Raw genomic sequence first — 26,570 nt, 5'->3', positions numbered from 1 at the left:
TATCTTTAGTCAAATAAATGCAGCCTTGGTTAGTATTAGAGACTTCTTTCAGAAAGATTAAAATCTTACCAAACACAGTAGTGTATACATATGTATACTATCAACCATTAGTACCATTATTAGTCATCAACAATAACATAATATTTGCAGCTCTATTCACAACCCATTTTACTTGCAAAATCTGATATACTTCAACCATCAGGAATCAGTTGGATCAAGGCCTGAATGGAACTAACTCTGAATGAGAGGTTTGCAGTAGATTGTGAAGAACTGTTCCTCTCCTGAAACACTGTTGACACCCACTTAAACCGTGGAGGTTAAAGTCACGTTCACCGTTGAGAGCATCTTGAGATATTCTGATGGTAGCACTATGTTTCCCAATGGCGTCAGGCTTTAGAGATGTTTTTTAGCTTCTGATTTAAATGTTTATATTTGACTCTCAGGGTGGTGAAACTAATTCAGTCTAGATTGATTTTCATACTCATACCGCTGATATACAACTGTGTATCTCTGCATTTGCATTGGCCATTTTAACCATATCGGCAGTTGTATATGTTTCGACAGCTCAATGCAGAGATGGATCAATGTATGGACAGTATTAACACTCTGTGTCACTGAACTTTCCCCAACTAAAGAAAGAGAAAATCGAAGGGCTGTTAGTCAGGGATAAAGGGCGGAAAGTGAAACTGTCTACAATGCGAAAATCCTCTCTTGAATACTAAGTCTCATGTTAAAATCCTCTGTGTATCGTTGTGCACAAATTTAAATTTTGAGGCCCACATCAGACGGGCCACTTAAACTGCTTTTTATCAGCTAAGAAACACAGTCCAAGCGCTTCTCTCTCGAGCAGATGCTGAGAGATTGATGCATGTCTGGACTGCTGCAATGCTCTCCGGTCTGCTTTTCCCCAGAATGCCTGGCTAGACTACAAATTAATGCTGCAGCACGAGCGCTGACAGAGAGCAGAATGAAAGCACACATTACGCATGTCTTAAAGTCCCTTCATTGGCCTCTCGTAAATTTTAGGATTGATTTCAAATTTCTGTTACCGGTGTACAGATCCCTTAATGGGTTTGCACCTAAATCCATACCTAATAAGCTTGCGAGGATCGTTTCAAACGGGTCTCTCTGGTCTCCTAACACTGGTGTCCCAGCAGTCAGTAGTAAAACTCATTGCTCTATGGCTGTTAGAAGAAATCACATTCTTGATCAGTTTGAACAAAACATGCATATTTTTAGCACAACATTTGATCTGTTTTCTTTAATCATATGGCTGACTTTATTTATTTGTAAACTTTATTTCATGTATTTATTGCATATATTTTAACTGCTGTGTTGTTTCTAATTTAATATATCATATTCTCTTTGATCTATGTGCATGTCTTCCTTATTTTATTCTGTAACTGCATTATTAGTTATATAATTTCCTGTTTAATTATGCACCAACCTTGCATTTAATCTTTCATGTTTGCCAACTGACAAATTAATGTCTTTGCATTGCATCATTTGCACAAAAATATGGTTTACGAATAAATCTAAACGGAATGACGTTTTTAATTAATTTAAAGGTAATAATGTAGGGTGGGGCTGCGCTATTCAAATGCCATGAGAATAGGACTGACACGCTAACAGTTTGAAGACTTTAAAATATTTGCTTCTAAATATTGTCAACAATAACATTAGCATGATTTGACTGCTGGGAATCGTACAGTATGACAGGCAGCCCGTAGAGACGTATCATATTTTCTTTCCGCGCACACACAAACTGCATCTACACACAGAGGATAATATTCATTCATCCATCTTCAGATTATCGGTGCAGACTTCCTGCGCTGATTCTCTCTAAAATAGTCACACACACACACACACACACACACACACAGCAAGAGTTGACTTTCCCTCATCCATCTCTCTCTATTGACAGAGTCACATCCTGCACTGAGCGATTCTCTCCCACACACACACACACACACACACACAAACACGCAAATTCTTCTAAGGAGAATCAGATCTGCAGAAAGAGAAAGCTCTTGCCCTGAGCAACTGCACAAACGTGTCAAAGCCCCGATACAGCCTAAAATAAAAGCTAACAAGGCATGCACACACACACAAACAGAATCCGTAAACATGAAAGTCAAGCGCAGGTCAGCTAAGAATATTTCTTGCTGGTGGCATTTCTCAGTGCTCCCAAAATGGTAAACACACACTTTCCACGTGAACCTAAAGCTAGTCAGACATCTCTGGGGTCATATCTGACAAAGATCATCGCCATGGAGACCCAGACTGGAGGAGGGGTTAAGGAAATGGATGGTGATACCATCTACTTACGATACATAAATTCACATCAGTATTCTTTACATTTTTCATACAAATTACTCTTCCTCTCACTACTTAGCCTCCTATTTAATTTTGTTTGTACTGTGCACAACCTGTAGATAACAGTCACCTGGACAGGTTTAATTTGTTTGATTTTGCAGCAAGATACAGAAACTAATTACAGAGAGCAATAATTATAGAATAAAATTAAAAAATAAATATCCACGGTTACATGTGAAATTTACATAATTATTACTAGTGTCTTTAAACAAACAAAGATATAAAGATATGTATGTATATACAGTACAGTCCAAAAGTTTGGACACACCAAGTTTTCTTTATTTTCATGACTATGAAAATTGTAGATTCACACTGAAGGCATCAAAACTATGAATTAACACATGTGGAATTATATATGGAATTATATACATAACAAAAAAGTGTGAAACAACTGAAAATCTGTCATATTGTAGGTTCTTCAAAGTAGCCATCTTTAGCTTTGATTACTGCTTTGCACACTCTTGGCATTCTCTTGATGAGCTTCAAGAGGTAGTCTCCTGAAATGGTCTTCCAACAGTCTTGAAGGAGTTCCCCGAGAGATGCTTAGCACTTGTTGGCCCTTTTGCCTTCTGTCTGCGGTCCAGCTCACCCCTAAACCATCTGGATTGGGTTCAGGTCCGGTGACTGTGGAGGCCAGGTCATCTGGAGCAGCACCCCATCACTCTCCTTCTTGGTCAAACGGCCCTTGATGCCTTCAGTGTGACTCTACAATTTTCATAGTCATGAAAATAAAGAAAACTCTTTGAATGAGAAGGTGTGTCCAAACTTTTGGTCTGTACTGTATATCGATCCTATAACCTAACTAGAAAAAATAATATTCAATAAAGATATTTCAATGTCTTCTCAATCAGGTCACAATATTCAAATATACTGATATACTCAGGCTTTCCAAGATCACGAGAATCCTGCCTAAATTAAGTTGCCAACTTAACTGCACTGAGGAAATCAATTAGAAAACCAACTGAACCTGATCATGATATTTATGCATTTAGCTGTTTTTCAAAAGCCTATTGAAAATCTTGACTGCTAAGTTGGCAGGGGTGCCGTTACCCACCGCAGCTGTTGAAGCTCTGCTATAGTTTGTTCATAAAGGTATTCAATAATTTGGAGAATGTGATAAGATTTGATCTGATTTAAGCTTCCCTAAAATATTTAATACTCTGTCAGAAGCCTTCTGTTGTCTACTGTCAAAGGATGAACTTCTAACCAGCTGTACTGGCTCCATTATGTGTTTGCTCTCTTACCGGTATGTGATTAACACATGACCTTGGAAGGTACACAGAACAACACAGGACATGGGGTGAGGCTACTCTCAGACGGCCCACTCACAGACCATTCACTGGTCATCTGATGAACACTGCTTTACTCAAGCTCCAAGATTCTGGCTGGTGATCTGATGGCTGCAATATAGCGGGAGCCCTGGCAGCCAGACAACATGGAAACATGGACATGAGACATCCCATGCTGACACCAATGATCAATCATGAATACTTTGAAGAGACAAAGATAAAAAGAGTCATAAAGGAGCTTTGTCTTTAACTTTCTGATTGGTAATTAAGGCTGAAGCGATTAGTCGACATTATCAGTAAAGTTGATAATAAAAAACAATGTAAGACCCTGCGATAATACAGTTTGACCAGTGTGGCGCTGTAGAGCAAGACTGTAATTCAGCCCTCCCAGATGAAATACAATAGAAGAAGGAAAGCAGTTGAACCTGGGTTGTGGCTAGAAGGGATACAACTATGTATCAGATGTTTTATTAACATCTGCACTTACTCCAAGCCTAAACCTACCCCTTACAATAATGCATTTTTTTTTGCATCATTAGATTCCAGATGTTCAAATAGTTGTATCTTGGTCAAATATAGTCAGATCCTAATAAACCATACATCAATAGAAAGCTTATTTATTAAACTTGAATGTGATGTATAAATCTCTCTTATCTGTGGTCCAGGGTCACATATATGTTGTACCCTTTCCACTCAATAACGAAAAAAGCAACAAAAAAAATGACAAAGATGACTGGACAAGCTATGCAGTTGAATATTCAATAAAATCAGTGAAATACTTGACTTTTGTTCAATTAATTGCTCCAATAATCGTTAGATAAATTGATTATCAAAATAGTCATCTGTTGCAGCTCTATTGGTAATAGAGTGATTTATCACAGTATCTTGAGGTCTGATTCAGACAGCAATTTACTCCAACATTGCACATGGTCAATTTCAGTTCAGTTCAGCAACATCTGTCAAGCGTGCAAACACACACACACACACACACACACACACCCAAACACACACACACACACATGCACACACACGGGATATGTTCTTCCTTGCTATCATCTAGAAAGCCTTGAAAAAACTTGATATTAACTTGATAAGCCATATTGAACATGCAATGCTACAGAGTATTTCTTTCACCAATTTGGCTATTGGTTATAAAATAATTTTGCTGTTTGTGTGCTTTATATATAGCAAAAAACCGAAGTCTGACACATACACACACAGACTAGTATATATATATAGTTCAAACCGTGTGTCAGACATACAGCAAGATTTGAAATTCCAAAAGGCACTTTAGGTCGAAGTGGTATTTTGAATGTACAATGATGTACTTTAAATGAATCACTCAAAAAGTCTAAAGTCTGAAACAGTCTCTATAATTATGAATCCAGAAAAGTTACAGAATCAATATATGACTCTCTTACTGAATGTTATGTTAACGGACCCACTTTATATTAAGTGGCCTTAACTACTATGTACTTACATTTTAATTAATAATTTAGTACAATGTATTTATTGTGTACATACATGTTTTTACATTGTACTTATATTTATAAAAAAAACTACATGTAATTATATCTGTTTTTAATTTCTGCAATAACATTTATAATTACACTGTTGACCCATACTTTACACCTTAACCCACCCTTAAACTTACCCATACCTCCAACCCTCTCCCTAACCTTACCCCTATCCCACCTCAATAGCAGCAAAAGTGTTTTACAATACAATATGAACACAATCAGTACATTGTACTTATTTTTTAATGTAAGTACAGAGTAGTTAAGGCCACCTAATATAAAGTGGGACCATGTTGGGTAGTTTAGGTTTGTGAACTTACATCATTACACAGTACTCACATTTGTAGTGTTCTTTGTACATTTTAGACATCATAAAATAAATATAGTTAATTTATATAATAAAATGTTTAATATATAGCCCATTGTATGAATAATCAACATAAATACATTTTGCTGTCCCATATGAACGTTTTACACTAAAATAATAATATAATATTATATATCTATATATCTATATCTTTATCTAAATCTATATATTTATATATTTATATATATATATATATATATATATATATATATATATATATATATATATATATATAGATATATATATATATATATATATATATATATATATATATATATATATATATATATCTATATATATATATATATATATATATATATAGATATAGATAGATATAGATAGATAGATAGATATAGATATACGTAGATTTAGATATATATATAGATATATATAGATGTTTGTGTACTAGCCTAAGTGAAAAGACTACACCTCTTTTTTTCAGTGTATTAAATTATGTTTCCACAAAAATAAAAAAACACTGTTGTCAACGGTGAAAAAGTTATTTTAAATTGTAATATATCACAATATTACTGTATTATATTTTAAAATAATTAGTTTGATGTTCTTATGTTCTTTGCTGTTCAGCAGATGAAAATGTGCTGCTTTATCATGAAAACCAGAACAGAAGTGCCAGAGATGGCATCAAATGATTCTAATATCAATAAAGGTACTCAGTATTCATGTTCACATTCATTACCTCTCCAACCATCTACTTCTCTCTCTCTCTCTCTCTCTCTCTCTCTCTTTCTCTCTCACTAATGGCATTCTATACTCTTGTGTATCTAAATGCTTTTGTCACCTCACCACCCCATCTCTCTCTTTCTATCTCTCTCTCTCAATCCTGTTAGGCTAAAGTATCTGGGTGTGCTCATTCTGGAGGGCTTTTCTGAAGTGTTTCTAATTCTGGCCTGCGACTCAAGTGAAAACGCTCCGTCACACACACACACACGCACACACACACACACACACACACACTGCAGTGGCACACAGCCCCATTTAGCTGATGTGCGTGTGTGTGTGTGTGTGTGTGAGTGAGTGATATGAGAGCTAAAAGCTTGTCCTTCAAAAACTGTCAGCTCTGCTCAAGCTCAAAACAAACGTTTCTCTTTTTAAGTGTGTGTGTACGTGAGTCTAAGAGAGAGAGTTTATCAAGCAGTTTATCAAAACTGATTTCATTATTCCTATTTATACATATAATAAATGGTTATTGCATCGTTGTTTTTGAGCAAAAACGAATCCAATGTTCCAATGACATTACGCAAATGTTGAATAAAGCCTGAACTAAAATAAATTGATATCCAGTGGAGAGTGAGCCGGACACATATGGAGAGTGTAGGTGTTTGGGTTTGCTGAGCATGAGGGTTAATCACGAATGTGGCGAGAGAAGCAGAGCGTGAGACACACAGAGAGAGAGGGGGACAGAAGCCAGTAAGACAGGTTTTTAAATACAAAAGAAAGGTCCTTCACAGTGAGTGATGCTGCTAACCGAGATTATGAATTATGAATCCCACACTCTGACAAAAGCATCAAGTGAAAGCACACACATACACACACACACAATGAGAGATGGCAAAGGACAGTTAACACATAAATAAAGAAAGAATACAATACAGATTGTTTTGTCCTATAAGAAATGACAAGTCCGGATATTTCAGTCACTGTGATAACACTTCACACAGTTGCTGGAATAATGTTCATCTAATATTTAGTTCTTCCTAAGAAAACCTTAAATAAATACAGTTTAACACATGTAGTCTATTAACAACACCACTACACTAATTTACTATAATGTCTTTAAAATGTTTAAAGGGGGGGGGGGGGGTGAAATGCTTGTTTTCACTCAATATCCTGTTAATCTTGAGTACCTATAGAGTAGTACTGCATCCTTCATAACTCCAAAAAGTCTTTAGTTTTATTATATTCATAAGAGAAAGATAGTCTGTACCGATTTTTCCCAGAAAAACACGACCGGCTGGAGGCGTGACGTGTGGGCGGAGCTAAAGAATCACGAGCACCAGTAAGCTTTTGTGTTGAGAGCGTTTGGAAGCTGTGACACCGTGAGGACAAAACCAACCAAAACAAACCATGGCTAACAGTCAGATTCAGCATATATTTATGATCCAGAATCAGATCCAGAGGCTTTAATTTAACAAGAGCAGCAGCAGCAACGATGTCTCTATGTGGTATTTACTGAAACTGTATATATTTGCTTAGCGGTTTTGGAAAATGACTAAGTTCCACTTTGTCGTCTTTTTTTTTTTTACATGTGGAAAGTGCAGTTTGATGACAACATCGCATGTTGTTTACTTGATGTGCTTACGTGCCGATAGCTAAGTTAACAACACAGAGATATTTGAAGCAGTTTTACTCACCGCCTGCGGTTCCAACACACGATCGTGACCCTTTTTGTTGGGATTGCATCATCCTTAAGAAATAAACGATGTGCAAATCTGTCGTCAAACTGGGCCTTGTTTGTAAAACAAGCATTTTCGAAATGCAGGGAACAAACAAAAACACTTGCACAACTCCGTTGATGCTCTGTAAAAATAAACTCCATCCACTGGTCCCTTAATGCTGTTTTTTTTTGGTAATCTGTGCAGGGTTGTCTTGCCCTGGCAACCAAAAACACACTTCTTTTGTGAAATTTCGCGATGCTCTCGCTCTGATCAGTGAAGTCTGTTGTGCTCTCAGTGCTCTGCTATACGGGAGCGCGCGCTCTTCCGGCAGACGTGCCCTTAGGACCCATATAAGGAAATTCCGCTCCATCTAACGTCACACAGAGCCATACTCGAAAAAAACTTTCCGAAACTTGTGACAAACCGGAAGGAGTATTTTTGGAACAGAAATACTCCGTCAAACGTACAACTTAATTTTTGAAACTTTGTCCATGTTTAGCATGGGAATCCAACTCTTTAACAGTGTAAAAAAACTCAGTATGCATGAAATAGCATTTCACCCCCCCCCTTTAAAATGTTTATACACATACACAGGCCTTTATGACACACAAACAGACACACACACAACGCCTGTAAAGGCCCGTAAATGCTCTCAAAGGCAATGCTGCATTTATTTACTGCATTTAAAAACAAAAATAGTAATGAAATATTAATTAAATAATAATGAATTAATTTATTACATTTATTACACAACTTAAAATAGCTATTTTCTGTAATATATCTAAAATGTAATTTATATTCAATTAAATAATAATAATTATTATTATTATTATTGGCGCTCAATGATTTACAACGAAATCATTTCATCAAAAGGTACAGACATACTGTAAACATACACACACACACTCCTTTCAGATGAGGAACATCTGTTTGTTTGGCTACTGTTAAATCACTTATCATTTATCTAACACGCACTCGCACACACACATACACACAAAGACATTCATGTATACACACACCCCCTACAGGACTAATCCTGTAAACAGAGAATCCAGCATTCATCACTAGCCAAACATTATGATCAGAACTAGGCCAACACATGATGTGTGTGTGTGTGTGTGTGCCTTCTTAGTAGCCTATAATATATGCTGGCATCATTATGTTTGAATTAGAATAAATAATGAGCGGGGAAAACATTTTATACTGTCTCTGAGTGTTTGTTTGTAGCAGCAGGGGAGAGCACAGAAAGAGAAAAATATGTCTGAAAGGTATGCAAATTTGTATGTGTGTATGTTTTGAGGGCAGGCTTCAATGGTGTTTTGCGACTGGCTTTCATTTCTGGTCAGAAGGACACACGGCTCCATTTGTGCCACATTCCCCTTCAATCACCGGACGTCGGCCTCTGATCATTCTGAAGGCAGTCATGCCGATTCATACATGAAAGGGATGCAATGTGTGTCATACACACACGCACAAACACACACACATACTGTATAGAGTCCCCTGATGAGCAACAGACAAATAGGATTTTTTGCTTCCAATTGTGAAATTGCTGACAAGGTAAAAAATGTAGGAGTCAATGCTCAAACACACACACACACACACACACACACACTGTGCTCGGTTTAGGCAGCCATAAAGGCAACATCTAAAAAATGCTAATTTGTTAGGGCTAACAAAAGAAAAGCCACGGAGAGAGATGAAGTGACAGAGAGTGTGTTGATGTGTGTGAGTCATTCACACTGGAGACAGTCGCACACTTTTTGATCACTAAGAGACTTAATTAGACTCTATTCTTGCTGTCTGTCTCTCTGTGGGCTGAACGTAACACTTCAGTGCTGATAAGGAGCATGAGGAGAAAATCAGTCTCTCCCCCTTCTCTTGTTTTTTCCCCTCTCTTCGTCTACAGTGCGAGTATGAACTGAGAGAGTTTGCAGGTGTCGCTACTAATGACATAAATCCATAAACCTTTGCAATAATAAAAAGCCAATTTCCTTCATTGGCCCGCTGATAATGTTCGAGAGTAAATAAGCACAAAACATGCAAATCTCATTTCCACCAGAGAACCGATCACATCACTTCTGCCAATCTGATACTAAGCGGTAAGCAAATAACTATCGCAACCCAGACCTAGAATTATTGGAGCACTCCAGATTAATGAGACAATGCTTCTTCCGGCTTGTTTGAATCGGAGTGGCCTCATATTAAAAGGCAGGTGGGGACGCGCACCTGCGGGCAGAGAATGCTGGGAGGAAACTCTTCTGCTCCCTGGGGTTTGACTTTTGCACATTATTATTAGATGTCGCTGGGTGTGATCTCCATCTTTACACTCTCATCCAGCAGGTGTGCATGTCAATAGAGTGATTTACTAAACAACGCAGCTCAAAGGAAACTGAGCCTGCTGCGCTCTGATTGGTTACAAAAATGTACAATCACACAGAAATCCCTCAGAATGGGATTATAAAAAATACACAATAAAAATCAATTAAATCACACAAAAAATACTATAATACATATCGCAATAACATTTTTATTCTTTACCAAAAGCCTAGTAAAGATCAATGCCTAGTCATGATTAAACCTTGAAAAAAGATTTATGAATGTCTGCATCACATTTATAATTGAAAAAGCTTTATAAATGCATTATATAAAAAAATAAATGATAAGGCTCTGAAATGTTTGCTATATTCACAATGAAACAGTTATTTTCAATTTACATAATTTCAGAAAAAAAAAATATATAAGTACATATAAAAAGCTTAATGATTAAATAGCAAAAAATAATAACAGTGATGAAATTATCCAAATTGTTGTTAACTTCACAGAACACGCATTTGCATGCACAATAAAATAATATAAAAAATCAGCATTTACATGCATGTATATCGTACTAAACCATACAATTTAAAATCTGTATAATAATATAATACACTTGATTCTGTGGCATTGAATTACAAATCGTTATTAATTCCAATAAGAAACACTTTAAAAATTACTGTAATATTCATGATATTGCAAAAAAAAGTGTTAGGGTTAGGTAAAAAAAATATCTATATTTATGTCCAGATCTGCATACAAAATGAATACACAGCTTGAAGCTTAAAGTACAATAATTACTCAAAAGTAATATTTCCAGAGAGATCAGATTAGAGAGGTTTTAAACAGGCATGCTTGTCTAAGTGAGTTGAAACACAGTTTGAGTTTTGACCCAGAGCCAAATCCTTCTCTCTTCCTCTGTATTCACTGTCTCTGTGCACTAAGTTCTTCTCCCTCGCTTGAGCGAGCACAAGACACAGCCATAATCGACAACCATAACAAGCCACCAACACTTGACAAAAAAACGGTCAGAATCTGTATGTGTGTTGAGAGAGATTGACCTATAGCCTATGTGCTTTTCCCTTAAACTTTTCTCAATTCCTGTTTTCATTGGGAGCCTTCAAGACAAAAGAGTGACTAAAGTCATACACACCTGACCAGTGATGATGAATATCAGCCCCAATACCACACACACACACACACACACACACACACAGTTCTCTCTAGGGTTTGGATTCTATCATTATCTCTCACCTTGTCACGGTCAACCTGAAAAGCTTTCTCTCTCTCTTTCTTCCTCTCTTCCTATGACACTCTCCCTTTGTCTCCGATCATCGTTTCTTGCCATTTCTGTTCCAATACCTTTTCATTTCTTTCTCAATTGTTCTTTCATTACTTGTTTTGAATTGACTCTCACCAAGACTAGAGAGCAGAGGAGTGCAGCAATAACACCTTTCTTTTTTTATCTTTGCTGACTAATTAAAGGACACGGTGACATATACATCACATCTGGCTTCTCTGGAAAACCATCCTTCAAACTCGATTCTCCTTCATGAGATCTGGAATCTGAGGTGACCGTTATGCTTGGGGACAGACTGGGACAGCCTCTTTCATTCTGGTATTTATTCAGCTATGAACTCCTGCATTCTGAAATACTCAATAAATTGTCCTAATGAAACTCTGCCCCAAAACTGCTACCTTTCGAAAAACACATATCTGAAACACCCTGGCACAGTAGTGAATTTTTTAAACCAGGTTAAAAAAAACACAAAACACGAATATGGAGTGATTTTCAATGTTGGAAAACAAAGTGTATCTTGGGCCTGGGGGAAGTCTGCTTTGGAAAAACTTTCAATGCGTCAATTAAAAAAAAGCTCCATATAGCGAGGTCTCAGTGCCATATGAAAGTCATTCTTATTACCAGATGTCTCCATTTTACTGATCTCAGACCAGCGTTTATCCCCTCTCCCCGAGAAGCCATTTCTCCCTCCTACGCACCCACTCTGACAGAACCAAAGAACGAGTGAGGGATAAATTAGCATTTCAGAAAGAGAGGGAGAGAGAAACAGTGAAAAACGGGAGAGACGAGCGATCAAGTTATTCTCAGGAGATTGGTTAAGATGAGCAAAAACAGTAGGGGGTTGCATACATACCTACACAAACAAGTCCAACCACCAAACGTACAAACAACATCAACATGAGAATACAAACGTACAAAATTACAAGTCTTTAGTGGAGAATGCAGAACACGGGAAGTGCATCTGCCTACAGGTTCACCAAGCAAAAAAACAGTTCATTATAGCACCCCACCCTGTGCAACTCGCATGCTTTTAACAGTGAAGAGAACAAACTCGCACCATTGTTTTGTTCAGTCATGCATCGAAGATATTACCCAGCTCCTTTTACCCAGAGCAGGATTCTCAGTTGTGTTGCTCATGTCAGACCATCTACCTGAACCATTAACTAGAGATTTTTTATCTGAAGTGACAGTACACTAATTGCAGAGACAGTGCCTCTGGAGTTTCCATGGGTTTGGAGTCCTGCTCAAGGGCTCAATGGTAATAGAACAGCACTGTGATCTCAGTTACTCTCCACTTCATGGATCACACTCACCTGGGACCGAACCCTCATTCGCCACATTACCGGTGCGGATCAGTACCCGCTAAGCTAATCACCAGCCCAATCGTGCCAGACCTGCATACTAATGTCACAACCGCAGCACCTCCTCCGAGTGGCGTATCTCTACGAGCTGGTGGACAGGAATAAATAAACTCGGTTGCAGCTGAGTCCGTTTATCTGAGAGCAACAGCATTCCGGCAAACTAATGGAATGTTTAGAATCCAGAGCCCGTGGGGATGTTCCGATTCAAATTCCAAATGCGTTTATTAATTCTGCTCATAAATGAAGTTCCCCTCCTTGCGGCGTATCGCAAATGAGATCCCTTTCCATAATTTGTCTTTGTTGAGTTTCACAGTTCTGCATTGATCTAAAAGACCCTGCGACAAAAGTCACTGACAGAGGCAGGAAGATGAGGGACCTCATATTTCTAATGCGTAAATCACCTTTGGAAACGCTCCTGTTTGACACCTTGGACATTTTCAAATGTTTGAATACAAGCTGCATTTACCACCGCCTGCAGCAAATCGCAGGTTTTTTCTTTTCTTTTTTTTTCTCCACATGTACTTCTACTCATATGATGGACTGGAAACCATCTACAACCTCTACAAATCACAGGCTTAGACATTTCGCTCTAGAAGTCTGGCCATAAATGCTTTCATAAATTCAGCCGTTCATATGTTACTGAGAAGCCAGAGGTTTTGGAATGAGAGTGGTTCAAGTTTAAGCATTTTTAACCTTCTAAACATTTTGAAACCAACTCATACTCCTTCACATTTGTGAATAACTTCTTTCTGCATGTAGCATAATGTTGCTGAATTTCATATAATGAGCCAATTCAATTAAGATTGAATTTCAGATCTATCTTACAGCACTGTCCTCTCAGCCTCGATCTCATGAGGTTCGAAATAAATATGTCAATAATTTCATAAACTGGAGTGAGTTTAGAGCTATTTTGGAAAAATATAATTTTCATCTCTGTTTTTATCCCAGTGGACACTTTGGAAGAAAACTCAATGTTAAATAATATTATGAAACACATTTAAAACTAAAAGCTGTTGACAGATTCATTTGTATAAAAAGCTCATGTCAGCCTAAAAAGCTCTCTCACTGTGAGACTATATTTGCTTTCTATCTCTCTTTTTCCCTGTAGCATTCCCTCATGTTAAAGAAGATGAACGTTTTCATTTGAAAACTCATTATTTCTAGGAACGCACCAATATTAATTGAATTCTGGCAGATAAGCTACTAATTTTTGAATGTTATGGTGAATAAATGGTTGATATTAAAATTATAAACCATTTTGACTAAAATTCAAATTAAAAACAATTATTTAAAATGCTACTAGTGAATTCAGGCATTGCAATGTTATATATTGTACAGTAGAACTGGGGTACTCTGACTTGTGCTCAAAATTGGCACTCTGACATAACTGCGACAGTCAAATCATGTGTAGCATGAAAGATAAGTAACAACATAAAATTAAGTTAACAAGAAATTAATAAACAGGGCTTGAAATCAACTGGGACTAGACAAGGTGGACTTGAACTCAACACTGTAATACAATATATTAAAAAAAGTTATTCATTTTGGGATTTGCAAAATTTTACATTTAACAGTGTTGTCAAATCATTAGTGTTTTTAAAGATTATGTGTGTGTTAGAGGGCAGCAAAAGTAATGATAATGTACAAATAAATATTCAATGTAAGCTAACATATATATACTCAGTATCAAACTACCGTTCAAAAGATTTTATGGTTTTGAAAGAGGTCTCTTATGCTCACCAAGGCTGCATTTATTTGATCAACAATACAGTAAAACAGCAATATTGTGAATTATTGTTACAAGGTTAAACAGTTTATTATTTTTTTTTTAGTTTTTTTATTGTTACAATGTTAAACAGCAGCCATTTTTCAGTTCTTCTGTCACATGTTCCTTCAGACATCATTAAAAACATGTTATCATCATTAATATGGAAAAAAGTAACAATGCAAAAGTCTTTGCTTTCACATCCACAATTTAATGCACCCATGCTGAACAGAACTTTGTTTTATTTGATGTTTTTAAATGAACCTATATCAAAAACTAAATCTCTAATTTCAGCTAATAACTAATACTGTTCAAACCTAGATGTTTTATGCAAAGCTACTCACACTCTAATCAGAAGAAAGTCATGTTAAATCAAACTCTCTGTGCACCAATCAGAGAGCTCTTCCAGGACAGACACTCCATTAGCACCTTGGACAGCACCACAACACACAGCTGAAAACTGAAGACGCAGCACAGCTGGAGTCGATTCATGCTCGCTAGGCTAAGGCTACACAGGGCGACAAGTACTGCCGCTCTCTTCCTCTCCTCCAATCTAACAGAAATGGATGAGGTCTAAGATGAGGCGTCCAAATACACAGTCTCTCAGAGACACTCCAAATTCTTGTTCCGCCTCCTCAACCCCCATCTCCTGGAGAACTCCTGACGAGTGTACAGACACGCAAGGAGCTCCCATAGAGCACTATCAGTGCACTCTAGCAAGATAGAGACTGACCCATCGGCTACTCCAAAACCTCTTCAGTCTGATCGGTCTCTTAATACTAAATAAACACCTCTCTGAAGCGTTTCCACCGTGACCCTGATGTGCTTCATTCAGTGAATGTCCTCATTCCCGGCACACATTCATAATAATCTCTACAACAACAAAAACACTTAATGTCAAGCATGCAAATGGTGTCTCTGACAAAAATTCATAGACTAATAGAATTTCATGACGTGATATTTCAACACTGCCACATTTCTACAAAATAACATGCTGGATGAAGACAAAAAGAGCACTGTTTCATTAATTATGCAGCAGAATGTGAAAATATATATTTATTAAATAATACAGAATATGAAATTTAAATGAGCAGCTTTATGAGGCCAGTGACAAAATCAAGTGAACAATGTTTCAGCGAGATGGTTTTATATTTTCTCTTACATTTTTTTTCACTGGCGACCCCTCTGATTAGGTGCTGTGAAATGACTTTTTAAATTATTCAGCTGTTTGCATTTTCTCAGCTTGATCACAGTGACATCGCTACTGATGTCATTGCCATAGAAACTGAGGGTGTCATTGTTGTGAGGTCACATCAATTCAAAGGGACCCAAACACAAAAGTGTCTTTATAATGCAGACTTTGCATTAAGCAAATTTGCTAATTTGTGAGAAGGAATACCGAAACTGCCAAACATTTTTGTGAGTGCATTGGGAAAACTGACTTTAGCTAGAGGAAATGAAGCAAATTAAATGAAAAGAACTGTAATAAAATATTTGTTATGGTCCAGAAGGCTAAGCTTTCTTAACAGAAACCATGTCAGAAGCATTGAAGGGAAACAGAACGTCAGTGGAATCAGATCAGGTCTACCGGGCTTTGGATCTCACACACAAATCAGTCACAGATCTTTGGCTTAGCAGTTACAGGTGATTAGGTGAGGGCTTTACAGGCTTAAGGCTTCTTTAAACACACACACACACATACACACACACATACTTACAATTACCCCTAATCATTCCACAACAGGTGGCCAGTTGGAGTCTGGCCTTGAGGTGAGCCGTTCAAGTGCCCTTATTATAGGTTAACAAAGCACCTGCAGTGGCACAGATGAGAGCCTGACAGGGCCCGTTTTAAAGGCTGTCTCACTGATAGCAAACTCTTTCCCAAACGCCTAATCATCTCAACGCACTAAAACCCAATCATACTTAAATTACAGCTTGGCTCAAGAACTTCAGATTAGAGGACTGTGTTGTGACAAAAATCTGCCCATGTGCTTGATTAATCACTCAATGGGCTTCATCAATGCAGCCAGAGAGCTTTCTTTAAGAAATGGTTGTTACAGCAAATGCTCGGCATTAGAAAATGACAAGTGTGTGTATCAGCTAAGAGAATCATCAAGGATTTAATATTTACAATCACAGTGATAAATTACTTCAATATCACCTTATTTAGGCACACTAAACCAGATTTCAAAAGTACATATGGTGCTCTATTAATGCATTTACATACTCATACATGTGATGGTGCTTACATTGGAAAGCCATTAATAATTACCATGAGTCATATACTTGTATATTTTAATTATACTTTTTTTTTTTTAAGCGTCTGCAACTTCTTCAAATTAGCTTTGTTAAGCTTGTCATTTATTCACCTGCATGTTTTTCCTAATCTAGGCAATTCTTTCTTTGGAGCAAAAAAATATATTTTCATGTTTTTTTGTTTCTCTGTATGCAATAAAGGGTTGCAAAACAACACTGGATCATACTGACTTCCATTTTACAGACAAGAAAGGATGCTACTAATATAGGTTTTGGAACAAAATGAGAATGAATAAGTGACAGATTTTTCATTTTAAACTGAACTATTTCTTAATCCCTTTTTATATATAAGATAAAACAATAATTGGCAGAGCCTAGCAGTGCCATCAAGGACCCCTAGGGGTCACAGACCCCCTGCTGAAAACTCCTGGTGTGTCATTAACAATTTGAAGTGATTGCCAGAGATACAGTACTACCTGAAGGGTTCAATCCATCTTTTGTCAGTTCCAGACACAATCCACCCACTTATTCCTATGATTTCCTGTCACCTCTCCACTGAGCTGGACAACCTGCTTACTGTAGATGGGCTGCAGGTTCACACCTCAGCAGGGGACAGCTTCACTCTCGAAGGTTACTGTGACCCATCGTCAGTGTGGTGCCCTTGAGCAAGACACCTGACCCCAGGTCCCTCCTGAAATTAGCGTTCTGTATGCAGCTTTGGATAAAAGCGTCTGATAAATGACAAGTAACCAGCCACGGCACCCTGCTGTATGATGTTTCTTACTTTGCAAATGAGTCTGCTGATTAGAATAAGAATATATTCTAAAATGTCTCATCAGTATGTAAATTACTCAAAACCTGCAATGTAAAATGTGTAATTAAATCAAGCTGTACGGCCATGTCTGCTGGGCACTGTTATGGGCGCTCGAGCTGGACAATGCGTCTTTTTTACCCATTGTGCTGAAAGGCAGCGTAACCTTTATAAAATGGATGGAAATGTGTAGCCTGACCTATGGAGTGAGATGACACTTTTTTGCCAACATATTATGCCTTTTTAGTCCTTTAGAAATGTGTAAATTAACAGAAATAGATAGATAGATACATTACTGTTTCCAATTTGCCAACTATCAAAAACAGGGCGCACAATACAAAATGCAATACATTCACATAGTAAGGGTAAAACGCACAGAAGGTTAAACCAATAGAAAAAGCATTTTTACAGTCTGCTGTGACATATGTTAAATATCATTCAGACATAATATGTTTGTGCTGGAGGATAAAGCAGCGTAGACAGAGAATATTTGCTTTCCATCACGTAAAATAAAATGTGTTGTGGGTTTTCATGCATATCAAATATCCAGGAGTGAAAAATCTAAAAACATGAATATAATCATTCCACTGAGCGCGGCCACTCGGTCAATCTGGTCATCGCTGAGACATGTTCTACATGCTCAATCTTACTCACATTATTCACATATTGGAGGAAGACAATAAGAAAGATGAGGGTCCATGCTTCTCAACTCACACATATCGGAGACTTAATGAGGGTGCCTCAGAAACCTCATTTATCACACACTTCTAGGGCTTATTTTTAGAGGAAGACAGTTCGTATAATGAATTAGTCTAATTGAACAAGGTATGTAATGTTCTCTTAAAAAACATCAACAAATAAAACATAAAAAAATAAAAACTAAATTGAGATTCTGTGTTCTGGAATTCTGAGAATTTTGTGCATTCAGAATGACATCAGTCTTCTCAAAAGTCTTTAGGACTATACAATGTTTACTACCATACTACTACCCTATACAAGGGTAGTGTAATAAGTTCACTTATTCCAAATTTTCAAATATAAAAACATGTAATACATTAATGCGTGTTATTTATATATATTTTATGTAGTTTGAAATGTTACACTCTAAACCATTGATGTTAGGGAAACACAATATTAAAATGCTAATTATAATTTCATGTTGTGGCTAATGAATAAAAAAAATATGTAAATTAATTTTCTAAATGTTGCAGGTGAATTGATTTAATTTGTACATGATTATAAAAATATTCACTTAGATATTTACTAAAGACTACATTAAGAAATGTTACAACATTACAAAGGCTTTTAAATATTAATCTTAAATGCAATTTAAATGTAAAAATGATGAGCAAACAATTATTTAGGATCAACCAATACAGACAAACAAACAAACATCTTTAATATTGGCTGAATCCAATATGTTAGTCACATGTCATGCATCCCTACTATAGACAGATGGTAATGGTTAGAGTACATTATGTTTTCTCAATGTTTATGTGTAGAAACATAATCATAATGGTATCATAATGGCACAGTAGCAGTCACATGTCTTTTGCTTTATACACATGTACACACATGTATGAAGTCACATATTGAGGTACACATCTTTGATATGCTGTATGCTTTTGAACTGAACATATTCACCAGCTACAATGTCAAGTGATATCTCACTTACGACGTTAAGATTAACAGCCTGTGTAGTCCAGTTCACAGGGCACTACCCAGCTATTGGAAATAATCCTGTGATTAACAGTCACCACCAAAGCCAAGCCACAAAACTGTATGATAAAACACTCTGCATCTATTCTGACATTGCAGTTTTCTCTAGAGTCTCAGGGATAATATTAGTCCCAAGCTATAAGGCTGAGAACTATAATGAAGTACAGACAAAAAGGAGGAAGAAAACAGATGGACATAAGAGGCATGTGAAGAAACAGAAACAATAAGGTTGAGATGGTGGGATGTGAAAGGACTTTTAGCTCACCGTTACTGAGATGGAGTGTGTTTGGGAAGGGGAAGGGGGGTGGTCAAGACTGTGAAAATTACCACCTTTCTAAGAAAGACTACAATCTATATGAACGGCATAAAAGAAGGGGGGCTTACAAAGTAAAGAGTGTATAAGAGGAGGATAGGGGAAGCAAAGAGGGAGTGAGATTCAAACTGGTGTCTGATAATAGGATAAAAAAAGAGGAATGGGTGGGGGGCAGAAATATAATTAACCAAGACCAGAGCTCGGAGTCCCAGCATGCATCTATATTTAAGGAAAGGGCTACTGTACTGTGCTTCTGCATTTTCTACTAACTGTAAATAGTGTTTTCTTGTGAACACTGCTCTGTAAACCTCATTATTTTGAATAAATAATTCAAACAGTTTGAACATACTAATGAAGCTAATGAAAATACATAAGATCTGAACCAACAATAATGTCATTGCTGAGATTTTCAATCCATATAAAATTATAATTTATCCTTTCAACGTACAGCTACAAGCAAATAAACATCCTGCTGCTGCTGCTGAGCTTTTAGTGTAATAATAGGTTTCACAATTTAATTATAACCAAAATTTCCACTCCTCCTTGCTGAATCCATTGCCTTTTCTAACCTTAATAAGGCCCGAATAATCTTGAAGTATTTAGATATATGCAGCAAAACACACTGGCGATTGGTCCCCTGGTTATTGCTCATCAGCGCTTTAAACTGCACTGAAGTATTAAGCAAAAGACACTCTGCTGGTATAATTACCGGCTGTGTGACTGGCAGATCTGGGTTGGGAAAGTGCTGCTTAATCCCCTGTTTCCAGTACAGTATTAATCCAGACATGAGGGAGTAGTGCTAACATGCTAATGTCAAAGCTGAGGCCAGTTGACAACGGTGGCTAATCTGTAATGAGGTCCAATATATTCCCCCTTGTGACACTAAATCACTTGACAAAGCCTTATGTGAGTTTGTGATGGTCAGAGGGCAGTATTGTGGTATTAACTGACATATTTACATAGTGGCAGCTATGCAAACAAACTAATAACTAAATGATAAATGAACACAGTTTATGAAGAACAGAGAGATTAAATGCTAAATGAAGGTAGTTTACCTAATCTTTCCACTAGTCATTATATTTTGGGTAAAGAAAAGGTAGTTTTCTAGAACAGCATAACACATCAAATCGGGGAAATTCTTAAATGCTTAACATGGCTTATTGTCCTAAAACAACAACCATGGATTTTCTCACATATTTCTCATCATAAACACTATCTACTGCTAAAATCAAGGCATCATAATCAAAATGGAAAAACTATATTTTTACATTAAGCAGATTTTCACCCATAGAAAACCATTTTAAAGAAAATGTTAATGATTTGCATTCTTCTTCGAATTTGGTCTTTTAATATTTTTTAATAATATCTTATTCACACTTGGCATCTTTTTTGTCAAGAAAAAGTTGACAAAGGCTTTTTCAGTAAAATAAAAAGCTTGCAGCGTTTTGGTTGCAAGTAGCAGCAAAGGGCGTCTTTTGTTGCTATAACAGTTGCAACAGTAGATTAGTATGTGGTACAAAATTATTTTGAAAGTTGCCCCTTGCATAGGCTTTTGAAAGTTATCGGGGAGGAGAATATCGGTTCACAACGACGTTTGGGGGTGTGCAACATTATGCAAGGAAGGAAGCAGTATGGTGCATACAATAATTGAATACAGGAGCGGCATGTACGGTTTGCGGCATATTTTAGACTAGATCGAGTTTTGTGCTCATATCATACAACTCCTTGTTTTCTTAAACTAGAACAATCTATCTTTACCGGCCATATTCTTCATATTTTCTTGTTGTTTTTGTTGTTATGGAAACAACTCACTACTCGCTTGTCATTGGTCAGCTGTTGAAAAAAAGTGTTTGACGTCAAGGTTTTTTTTTTTTTACTTATTTCAACTTGAAAATACGCTCTGAGCTGAAGAAATAGATGGCGGCAGGGTACTTTTAAAAAGTGCTGAGGACTTTTTTGAAAACATGGTTCACTCCATAGAATTATAATGTAAAAAAGATGCTGGCAGTTTCAAAAAAGATACTACGTGTGAGCATAGCCTTAAGTTTTGATAAGAGTTTTCTTTATAGCTGTTTTTGATGGAAGAGGAAACATACCATTAATTTATCACACATAACTTATTTAAAGATATGGTGCCCACACATATTATCAATAAAGCCACAACTGCTTCAGCTGTTAGTCAACAGCTTTGAGATAAAGTTAAAATTGGTTTTCTTTTGAAAAAGGTTTCCATTTCATAAACACAGAAATGCATTTACGAATGTAAAGTGTGTAGGAAAATATTTTCTAAATTGTGATTAAAATTGAAATCAAAATACTGAACCAAAAAAATGTTAACTGTATTTTTTGTCCATATCACACAGCTCTAATTTGAAGTTGTTCAATCATGTGTGTCGAGTGACAGCTGAACTCTCCTGTCCACATGAAACTGGACCTTTCACATGCACTTTTCAGCTGAAATCTGCATGAATTCAAATTTAAATGGGTTCAAAAGATATAAATGTGCATTACTTATATTCAAAAGTATAACAGCATTTGCCTTTCTATTATTAGACAGAACTGTTGAACAAGACAGTAAACTAATGAAGACATAGGATGGGTGCTCTTGTGTGTCTGCACATCGGCTGATAAATCGGACATCATTGGCCTTGGTGATATATTGGTCAAACACTACTACCAACACCTCACTAACTGACTTCAGGCATTTGTTAAATATGTATTCAGCATTGTTTAGATAATGGTTATTTTTTAACTGAAAATCAATTGATTACTGTACCAACAAGTAGTTTTTTTTTTTTCTACTAAAAAATGTTGGTTAATAAATGTTAAACGTCGAACAATAGTACCCCAGGGCTGAACTAGCTGCAAGCCTATGATGTATTAGCCTCCCAAGCCGGTGGAGCCTGTCAGAAAGCTAAGAACTCTCAGAATTCGCTCTCTCTCAGTGAGCGTGGCGTTAATGAAAGCTGAACGCAGTACTGTAGCATTTGCTGAGAATGGGAGAGCAGGCAGGAACCCCTCCGGGTCTTTACCTCTATTGTTAGAAGAGGGTGAGGCATAGCAGGGGGTTAATGCCAGCGTGGGTAGCTACCATTCCTGCTAAACCTCGACATCATAAGGAGAGAGAGAGACAAAGATAGGGACAGAGGGAAGGGTAAAAGAAAGGTGTGCTGTAGCGTATATTTTTAGACATACTGTAGATGAGAATATGAGTAGCATAAACATCTAATGCCAAATATGCCATTGCATTAATGTCTAAATGAGTCATCAACAGATACGTTAATAACTCTTAAATGCTCTGGACTGATGATCCCAATCCCAACAATCGCTACAAAATGAAGAAATTAGCTACCAGAACGCAAGTCAGACCCTTAATATTTGTTATCCCTGGTAATAGAAATTCACAAAATATGGAAAGGCATACATATTAATTAAAAGGTCAGGAGAGAAAAAGCAGCCAAATAATAAGGCATTTTATATTCAATTCAGTGGCATTTTCTAATAAAGTAGGCAGTGTCAGGATTTGCATTTCAGAGATATTTTACCATAATAACGAGACTTTAGAATAGGTCACAACAATTTCAGGCTAATTCACCTACAGCAGACTGACATATCAAACACACACTCTAACCATTTTCATATTTTTAAGTTATTTTTACACCTTTTTATTCACATAGGACAGTAGAGAGGTGACAGGAAATTACTGAGAGGGAAGCGGGATCAGCAAAGGACCTTGAGACAGGAATCAAACTTGAGTCACTGTGAGCACAGTTGCACTATATGTCAGCACACTAACCACGAGGCTATTGGCACCAACATGCTCACAATTTTCTAGCACATAAATACTGCATGTTCATAGTTGCCATTTAGCACCTGCTTTTCACAACCTACTGTTAGCCACTTGCTGAGATAATGCGCCTGGAGCGACCTGGGCTGTCTTCCTTGACGGCACATTAGTCTTACTGTGATTTCTGTAACCCAAAACTTGGATTTATGGATTTATGTTGTAATAAATAAAAAAACTCTTATCCACTAATGCACTGGCACCAAGCTAAACATTATGTATTATACCTCCATCCCACATACTGTTTTTAGACATGCTGTTTAGTATAAGTCAGAGTTCGAAGTGGGCTGTAACTCGCTGGTATGGATACTGGCAATGGACCTCAAATGCTACTCTCTCTTTAAACTGTTAGTATGACCAGCAAGAGAACATTAGCATTACATTTAGTGTATACTTAATCTGTTAAAAAAACCCTCAATTCAGAAAGGAATTGGCCATCTGAGCGACATATTAAACCACCAATCACGCTTCCCCTGATTTTATGTGACGTTCAGGGATGGGAAATATAGCAAACATATCTTGTTTACTTCCAACTATCTGCAGCAAGCAAATTGTTAGAAAATCTTAAAAATACAGCATAAAGATCAGTTTTCCTCAGCAAGCAAATAGAGAGCAATAGCCTATACATTAAGTAGCAAAATTGAACCAATTAATCATGTTTTTGGAGATTACTTGCACTATGTCTTCTATGTGCTGAAGCCTGCCTCTAAATATGCGTAAAAATATTTGTCCTTAATGCGGTGAGTTTTAATGCATACATTTTCTTTATAAAGAAAGACATAAAGTTTAAATAAATTACTACATTATTTATATATGCAAATAAATGTATATTTTCTGTGTGGTTTCTTAGTGTGTGTCTGTCAAATTTCTGAAAAATATTTAAAAGGGGGCCCTGCAAATGTTAAATTAGATTTTCATTTGCAGAAGGATAAAGCTGTAAAATAACAAGCAAAAGCTATATTAACAAATAACCTTTTTAATAAGCATTATTTAATTCACATTAAAATGATCTGTTAATCATTATAATTATATATGTTTTAAGAATATATTTATGCAAATAAGGGGAGTGCCCTGGTATTTTTGCTTATAACGTCAAGAACACAAAATTATTTATTTGGTGTTCAGTTATAAGTACTACAGTACAAACACTTCTCCTCTGGTATAATCATAAAAAATAAATCAAAAGCATGGTCCCTTAAACTCTCGACAAACTCTCCCAGTGTTACCAGCGGTTTCTCTCCAGGGCACCTGAGTGAATAATGCACAGATATGTCGCAGAACACTCACACACACTGACGGAGAAGAGGAGAACAACACATGAATAACACCGGATTCGAGCAGCTGGTGGGGTGGGTCTGTATTCGAGACTAAATCTGAGAAAATCCCGTCAAATCTAAATATTTACCAGTACAATTGCCGAGACGTGCAGGTGACCCGTTCGTGTGCGAAACCGTTCTCGGTGAAATCTCCTCATTCAGACCCGTCCACTGTATTCTCGCACATAACTCGTTGAAATATCTATCACAATTAAAGAGTAAAAGACCGTAAAGGTCGCATTCAGTCAGTCAAGCTCACAAGCAGCGCGTAATTGGTGTCTCGTGCCCAGTCGATACTGTCAAGAATGATCTGCGCGCGGTGACGGCGGGAAAGCTCGACTCTAAAAACGAGAAAGTGTTTCGGCGGATGGATGGAAACCAAAGCCGTTTAACGGCTGCCTGATTGTGGATGTCTGGGCTGGGAGAGCCTCGGATCAGTTACACAGATGTGCTGCGCAGGAAAAAACGACAGAGCTTCTTCTCAGCCGCCTCATAACGGTTTCTCCGTTTCTTAAAGGTCTCCTTAAAGAAAAAGAGATGCGTTTCTTACGCAACGGACCGCAGTCATTCGTTTGAGAAACTGAATTCACGTCTGTATTCAGCGTATGACACCCACAAACACACGCAGTTACTGAGAACCGTTTCTGCTGCTTACCTTCGTCAACGCTGAGCATGATTCAGTGTAAAATCCCTCTTTTAATCTCTGCTAGATATGTGGGGAAAGGCTCCGGCACCGAATCCTGGCGTTTATCCTTCAGAAAGCAGAGCGCCTCGGTCGGAGAGACGGTGGCTCCGGTAAGGCGGCGGGAGCGCGGTGCTCGGTTACCGGGAAACGCGCGAGAGCGGATGCTGAGTGAAACGGGATGCGGCAGCTCATATACACAAGCGCACACGCACGCGGAGAGAGCGTCGTGTTCTGAACGGTTAGGATTCAAATTCAAGTATTCACGGATTTTTCACTGTCTGACACGTTCAGCATCACCGGGACGTACCATTCAGCGCTCGTGAGAAAGGGGGTGTGGCAGCAGGAACGGGGAACGGGTGGCGCGTGTCTACCGGCGCGAGCGGCCGACGCTGCGAACACAATCTCAGTCCGACCAGAACGCGCGCCGCGGAAACATCCACAGAGTGTGACTGATTTCCTAATAACACCGCTGCTGCTCTGGATAAACACTGTCAATAATCGTTTAGGAATATGTTTTGCGGTCTACTTAGATAAACATCTACAGTAATACACATGTTATTGGAAAAATACCTCTAGTTATTTTAAAAACATATTGCAGTTATTTAGAGAGAGATTTGCTTCATGCATTTCGGAGTGCTTGAGCAGTTTGTGTCAGGGCCCTTGCTTTTCTCATATTGTCAGGAAAAGCAAGGGCCCTGACACAAACTGCTCAAGCTATTTTATCCCCACAAGCAAAATCCCAGTAAATCCCTAAATCGCCTCCAATGTGGGTACCAGCCATTGCACAAGAAAATGATTAATAAACATACTAAATAATTATGTTAATAAAAATGCAAAACTGCAGGACGGTTTGAGGTCAGGTTTGGGGACAGAAAATATAATTAGCTTTCTATAAAAACAATGTCGATACAATGTCTCCACCATTAAACAAACAATGTG

General features: G+C 37.4%; 1 protein-coding gene across 2 annotated transcripts in view; it reads right to left on the bottom strand.

Moving 5' to 3' along the window:
- Positions 1 to 25,993, bottom strand: part of LOC113048867 (teneurin-1-like) — a 129,440-nt gene extending 103,447 nt beyond the window's left edge. For both annotated transcript variants that reach the window (XM_026210779.1, XM_026210780.1), the window contains exon 1: positions 25,602 to 25,993. The gene's annotated coding sequence lies outside the window, so the exon portion shown is untranslated. The remainder of the gene's footprint in view (positions 1 to 25,601) is intronic.
- Between the last annotated feature and the right edge of the window lie 577 nt (positions 25,994 to 26,570).

Source organism: Carassius auratus, chromosome 30 (assembly GCF_003368295.1).
Source record: "Carassius auratus strain Wakin chromosome 30, ASM336829v1, whole genome shotgun sequence".
Taxonomy (NCBI): Eukaryota; Metazoa; Chordata; class Actinopteri; order Cypriniformes; family Cyprinidae; genus Carassius; species Carassius auratus.
Note: the sequence above shows the minus strand (reverse complement) of the source record. Positions and strands in the feature narration are given on the sequence as shown.